The 7337-nt window shown below is 37.2% G+C and overlaps 1 protein-coding gene across 1 annotated transcript in view; it reads left to right on the top strand.

Moving 5' to 3' along the window:
• The first annotated feature begins 5349 nt into the window (after positions 1-5349).
• The window catches only part of LOC136833684 (sulfide:quinone oxidoreductase, mitochondrial-like), a 40380-nt gene continuing 38392 nt past the window's right edge, over positions 5350-7337 (top strand). The window contains exon 1 of the mRNA XM_067095873.1: positions 5350-5787. The gene's annotated coding sequence lies outside the window, so the exon portion shown is untranslated. The remainder of the gene's footprint in view (positions 5788-7337) is intronic.

Here is a 7337-nt window from a genome sequence, read left to right as displayed (position 1 = left end):
AATTACAGCATAATTTGAAACTCCAGGGTACTGGTAAAACTCCAGCCTGTCTAAAACAACCCAACACACTTAGTAAACGACAGGTATTCTGAAATATGACAATAACATTAGAACAGATTAAATAACCTTGCTTTTGTGCTCATCCCAAAAAGTGTGCCACCATGAAGTAATATTACGTCTTTGAATGGCTCTTACTCGTCTGACCATTTGATAAAAATGCGAATTACCCACGAGTCGTTAATTCGACCTGGACTAAAGGTGACTCGTGTTTGAGGAAAGGAAGCTATTGTGTTCTATGTAGATGTCAGATGGAAACGAAACTGAAAATGGGAGGAAAAGTAATACAAGTTTAATTAATGAAGAACTTACAATCTCCAATGGCCCTTGAAAATCATTTCAAATACATCACTGCAAGTTCAAAGCACTGTCTCAACACCAGTGCAATTAAAATACAATCGAGTGATGCTCGTAAATGAGGTTCTCCACCCTTCCCTATTAGAGCTGATGTGAGGATCAGATTTTCACCCGAACTAGAACTGCTCCCTCCTTGGACAAACCTGTAGGGTCCGAACTTTTACTCAAGTTATAATATTTGTCCAAAACTTTGTCAGCTATTGCAACATGATATTTCTCCCAATAGGCATAAATCCTGAACGTCCGAAACACAACATAACATGTAAGATGCAAAGTTCCACACTGTTAGATTCATACGGATGGTTCCAAATGCCTTATCAGGAGTAGAATTTGCTGCCGTCTCGCCTAATGAAACAAACATTCTTATTAAACACTGCTTGAGTTTGCACAGCGGAACCGAGTGCAATGATTATAACACGACGAAACATGCGATCCCAGAAATTTGTTATTTTCAGTGACTCGATTAGTAATATGAGGTCCAGAACGTGTCCAAAAAATGTTCTAGAGCAGCGAATTAGGTTTACGATCCCCAAAATTAAATGAAACTCACGTAAGTGGTAAAGTATGTTGGATCTCTGCCCATGTCATCATAAAGGGATAGCGATATAGCAGCCAAAACTGCAATTAATGTGACCAAAGGAAACGTAACCATCCAAGTCAGTAACTACAGGATCCGATGCTGTATGCAGAGAAATGGAACTGGAAATGAAATATCAAATTTAGGTCAGAGGCCAAGCGTTAGGACCTCCAAGGTCATTCAGCGATGAAAGGAAAACTGAGTAAAATGTTTTAAAGGTGTAACAGGGGGTAAGCCTTGTAGTTGCACTATGAAACAATTGTTAGGAGGGGGCGGAAAGTAAAAGGAAGAAAGATATGATCGCAGGTACAGTAAAACGAATGAAAGGGGTTGTAGCTAGGGGCCGAAGGGACTGCAACGTCTTTGCAACGTCCCTTCGGCTCCTAGCTGCAACCCCTCTCATTCCTTTTACTTTACCTCCGTTCATATTCACTTTCTTCCATCCTTCTTTCCAACCTCTCCTAACAACTGTTTCATAGTGCAACTGCCGGGTTTTCCTCCTCTTACACTTCTAAAACCTTTTTACTGTCATTGTCCGTTTCAGGGCTGAATGATCTCACAAGCCCCAGTGCTTGGTCTTTGGCCTAAATTCTGCATTCTATTATGTTCTATTTGGCCCATCATAACATTTTTCAACGTTTATATCACCATATAATTTGCTAGACGAGAGGATTTTTAAAACAACAATTTTGAAAGGTATCCAAAGCGCTTCTGAAGTCGCTGAAAATTACAGATTTCTGTGGTGGCAAGCTTTTAATAATCTTAACAGCTGACCATGTTGCAGACAATTCTGCTGTGGCGAAACCCGATGCATTACTGGTCACAGAAAACTGGTTTGTGTTTTCGATTTTATTGCAGAAGGTGCTACACCTGACGTAGATTTAAACCCGTCCGTATAAATTGTGTGATAAGGACTTTTACGCGTAATAAGCCTTTGTTCTATTGAATGTTGCTTATGATTGTTCAGGGGTATATGAATTGTGTTTGGACAGATAGTTAAAGCATGCAATGACAAGTACTTTACGCGTAATCCAAAGTGTGGGAAATTTCAGTGCTGGGGAAATCGTGTTTACATTCATTGACAAGGAAAATATTTTGGCTCTAACTGGGAATGGCGGTGGAGAACAATGTAGTGACGTAATGGAATGAAAATAATATAATGATACTTAGAAGCAAAAGCTCAGAAAAGCTAAAAATGTAATTTACAACGACAATGTTACTAATATCGTCTCCTATAACCGATGTAAATATAGGAAAATATATCAAGGCAAAGCTATACACCAGGTTCTTTTGTTAGTTCAGTATGAAATTCTAAAAAATGATAGCTCTGGAATCACAACATATATTTGCATTAAAAATAGCACATAAAAAAGTCATTGTAAATAATACAATTTTCGTATTTTGATAAATAATAATATTTCAGGAAACTATAAGTAAGTAGCTAAAGAGAAATTATGATCTGAATAATTTACTGTCAGTCATCAGATATTTCTAGGTTCTTATTAAAATCAGAAAATACTAGTGTCTCTGAACAGCAATGAATTCATTATAAATTCATTGCTGTGAAAATCTTTATTTATACTGTGCAGAAATCTAACCAGCTAATAGAACGAGTGGTAATGTTTAATAATGATAGTTTTTTTTATCTCGTTATTAATGCGTATTAGTTTTCTTTCACTGGACCAACACAAAATGTCAAATTCCACTTTTAATGAGATGTAACTAACAAAACAAGCAGAAAATATATATAAACAGCCTCAACTCCATAATAAGTTGCAAGGAACGGTATATGTGCCTCCTAAATTATTTCATTTAAGTTGCCTAAATCCCGTACCTAATTATCTACTGTATGTTTATACAGCTGTGTTATACTGTGCGTCGCGGATGTAAAGCCAGTGTAACGTAGTATTTACTGACGATTTCTGCTGGCTTCCGAAGAAATTTATGAGAGTATTGTTTAAATGAGGCAGAATAATGTGTTTACTAGAAATACGCCAAAAAGGATAACTTCAATCATGCATCTTCTTCTTCGTTTTAACGTGCTTTTCCCCATTTTTATATGGGGTAAGGACGATGCCCTCTTTTGAAGGACTTTGATTTGGCGTTGGGGTAGGCCGCAGCCTCGATCGGCTGCCCTGCCTGGCATCACTTTGACCCCGGTAGCGAATGTGTACATGCATATGACTATATAAACAAAATGTTCTAAAATCATTCTCTTGAGAACTAAAACTATACCTGAAATTGAAATTAGGAATGTTCCAGTTTTCTGGCGAAAATATAATGATCTAACAAGACTGAATCATGCACGAGAGATTTGATGACCTACCTTTAAAAAATCCACGTAACAGAGATAAATTAGTTATCAACAGGTTATGAACCACATCACACATATATCAAGGTATTTCCGTCGTGGCGAGAAATCACACCAGCAGGAGTGCCGGCGTAGGTTTTATTACGTCACATAACACAGCTAAAGGTGTGTGTGTGTGTGTGTGTGTATGTATATGTATGTGTATGTGTATATATATATATATATATATATATATATATATATATATATATATATATATATATATATAACAGATAGACACACTCACCTACATACATACAGTATAATAGGTATACACAAAATAAGAAACAAGTAATGTACAGCATGTTAACGTTTCCTAAGCCACCATTATTTTCTAAGCTTCATTTAATAACAGCAACAACTCAGTACAAAATAAAAGTAATTATTAAGAAAATCACTGTTCTAAACCGCATACGTTTTTCTTCAGCATTTCATTCACTTGTTTGTTAAAACTACAGAGGAAATGTCACAAATAAACAAATACCAGGAAATTGACTTCTTAGCGGGAATCCTTAAAAACTAAACTAAACCGACATAAAGTTATTCATATGTAAAATCTATCACCCAAGTTTCTGAGGACTGTGCAAAGGTTTCCTGACCACTCCCAACTACTGTGGAAGTATACCAAGAAAGAGAACGGAATATTTTCTCCATGCCATACGGAACAGAGACATGAGAGTATCCCACAAACGTGATAGTCTAAGGCATTCTTTGTTGGTAGCCGCTAGATGGCTCTGTAATGTGTATCAGCACGTGTGGTGGATATTAACGAAATTTATAGTTGTTTGTTACAGGCTTGTCACCATCGCGTTAAAAGCAACACAAAAGGAACAAATGAAAAGTATAATGGAAAAATTAAAAAGGGACGTATTTTATTTTATCTTGAAAGGGGCATTTTACAAAATGAGAAATAAAACAATGTTGCCGTATTTCAAAACTCGATTTAGAAAGGCTTAATATCAGACATGTTTTCGCTGAATATAACCCATCATAGACCGAACAGATAACATGAACTTGTCAGAAAGGTATCAGAAAGCAGACACTGGACTAAACCCTCCTGAATCCTATCATGAAATAGATAATCGAAACAGACCGACCGCCATACAACTTATCGCTAAATATACATACAGTATAAGTCCCAGGTCAACCCAGTAACCCAAGGTCCAGGAATCAGAACTGTCCTATCAAGAACACCATACGAGAAATCTCCTCGAAAACAAATTCGGATAGAACACCTCATAAATACAAACCGGTTCACTCTAAACATCTTTTGAACCCATATAAATATTGCTGGTGTAACTCCTCAAATTTTCAGCTGAGACGAGGGTCGTGTGTTGAGCGATATACAGTATAGTGGCTTGCTCAAATCCATTTATTTCTTTTATGAGCCTTTTTAAGGAAATTATTAAACCGCTAGATTAATAAAGCAGAAAAACATACCATATACTTGATTTAAAAGTCAAATTCTAATTTCCAATAAATATCAAATTTAAAGAATGCATTGGTCTTATTACAAGTAGACACCAGTATGCGTGGTTATCTTTCATAAGTATATCCCTTCTCAAAAACTGTTTCGTAATTTAGTACGCAAAAGGATTATTTATAAGCTAATGAAAGACGTCCCACGGAAAAAAATATATTGCATTCAGAACCTTGGAACATATGAGTATTTCAAATGCTTGCCTCTGCAAGTAGTGGTGATTGTATACGTTAAGAAATGCTTAGGAGAAAACATTATTGGTGTTGTAGAGGAAGAAAACGAGACGCTCCTGTTTTGACGTCGACCAGTTATAAAATCTAAATACGTGTTTGGAAAGAGACAGCGTCGGGGTTAACAAAAGATTTTGGTGTTGTACATGGTAAAATCTATTAGACAATTTCCGTAAGAGAAATTACCGTATCCATGAACACTTGATAAGCTCTGATTCGAAAGGGAAACAATTTTGAAAAGTATCTGGCAATTTCTTATTATACAGTATAACGGTATCTGGCATCTCTCCAAGTCATACTTCCTATATTCACCGATAGATAGCAGTATTAGCTAGAGTTGTCATGACATCTTACTCCCTTGAGAAAAACCAGACTTTCGTGCCTTATAAAAAAGACTTTGTGACGCAATACTGATGTTTACCTGTGACGTATTGAGAAGACGATTGTGACGTCAGGGTACGAATGGGATTGGTGCGCGACTCAAAGCCCTTCACTGTCACTGGCTTTCGGCCTCTGCCTCCGTCAGGTTCTCTGGCCTGCCATCACTCAGAGTCCGGCGTTCGTTGAGAGTGGAACCGTGAACGACCCCCTACACTTGAACACCTGTCCTTTTCAAGGTCACCTCGACACCTGCGCGACCGTCCGTCCTCCGTCATCTTTATGAAAGCCTAGAAAGGTGGAAAGGGAGGACTACCTAATTACAGCTGTCTTAATTTTCACCAGCTTAAGTTTAAAGGTGAGGAGGTGTGCTGTGCCGCATCTTTTATTTTGTCAAGATGATTTCTCATGGGCGTGATACAGAGACTTGTTCGTCTTTGTTGCTGTGCCCCAGTGTCTCATACGACATGGAGGAAGTTCTGAAATACTCGGTCAATTCTGAATTTAAAGATTATTCGTTAATCACGGTGAACTTTTCGTTTCGTGCAAAACAACGAAACTTCCTTTAACATTTTCTTCTAACTTTTGAGTTTCATTGCGCAAAATACTATTAATTCATTTGTTATATATATCGCAGAGAACGGCAAGTTTTTTTTTCTACGGATGAAACGAGATGCGGCGTGGATGAACTTCCCATCTCATGGGTGACTAGGGTACATTATACGTAGAATACTTACGGACACGAGTGTTTGATGTTCAGTGGCATTTGTTCTCTTGTTCTATGTCAAGATCGGCGTTTTGTGCCATTTGTTGAAATTTACGCCAAGGTGGCATGCTTTATTTAAAACGTACCCAAGTACTGCTTGTTAAATAAATTGTGTAAGACAGCACCACATTCTTTTATGTTTCATCGTAGTAAATTGGCCATTGTTTCACTTTGCGTTTGCCAGATACTCGTAGATTTACGAATAAGCAGAGCCTAGGTTTTTGCCTAACCATTTTATAGCATTGTATTCGTAACTAGGTCCATTTTTTGCTTCGACAGAAACCGGTTTGAAAGCTATTCTCCACAAAGGTAGTACGGAACGCCACGAGTGTCTTTTTTTTTTTAACCAGTTTTTTTGCTTTGTTTTTCAATCAGTTTTTTTGCTTTGTTTTTCATCCAGTTTTCCTTTATATTTCAACCATTTTTTTCTGCTTTGTTTTGAGCCAAAATCATACGCTTTTGAGATAAATGTACTCCAACTTTCTTACTTCTACACTAGTCTTACAGGGCATAGGTCTGCCTCAAACATGATCCTTCATATTTATACAGATAAATGAAAGATAAGGTCCTTCGCCTATCAGTACGTACCTAATTTGACAGTTTCTGCCAGAGCTTATTTACACATTGAGAAATAAGCTGGGATTTTAAAAGCACGCAACCGGTATAATTAGCGCACCCTAATTTGTTACAAATAATTGGTTTTTCTCATTGAATAAATTGAACCCGAGCATTTGTGTATTTAAGACTTATTGGGTATCGCAGAAGAAAGTAATTTGGAATTTAGTTTCTATTATAGCTTCAAGTACGCGAACCTATCATAAAGCTAGGCTACTTAAGCTACATTCAGTTTTACGGGATATGGAACCTCAAGCTAGTTTTAATTTTTTAACTGTAGGAAGTGAAAGTAATATTTGTGAATGGGTTTTGCAACTGGGACCGTTTTGTAAATTTGTAAATACGAAGCGAGCTTCACCACGGTCGAACGTTGTTCCGAGACATAAATCCTGTTATTTAGCAAGCATAGTATCATGAAATCCTTTTAAAGCCCAGGGATTTTTGTCATTTATAGTCAAGCTTGCGTCTAGGGCTATCGTCATCAATTTTGGGGATTGCAGTGCGTTATTGAGCCTTGTATGTCAGCC

Source organism: Macrobrachium rosenbergii, chromosome 52 (genome assembly GCF_040412425.1).
Source record: "Macrobrachium rosenbergii isolate ZJJX-2024 chromosome 52, ASM4041242v1, whole genome shotgun sequence".
Lineage (NCBI taxonomy): Eukaryota > Metazoa > Arthropoda > Malacostraca > Decapoda > Palaemonidae > Macrobrachium > Macrobrachium rosenbergii.
The sequence above is the reverse complement of the archived record's forward strand: the minus strand, read 5'-3'. Positions and strand labels throughout refer to the sequence as shown.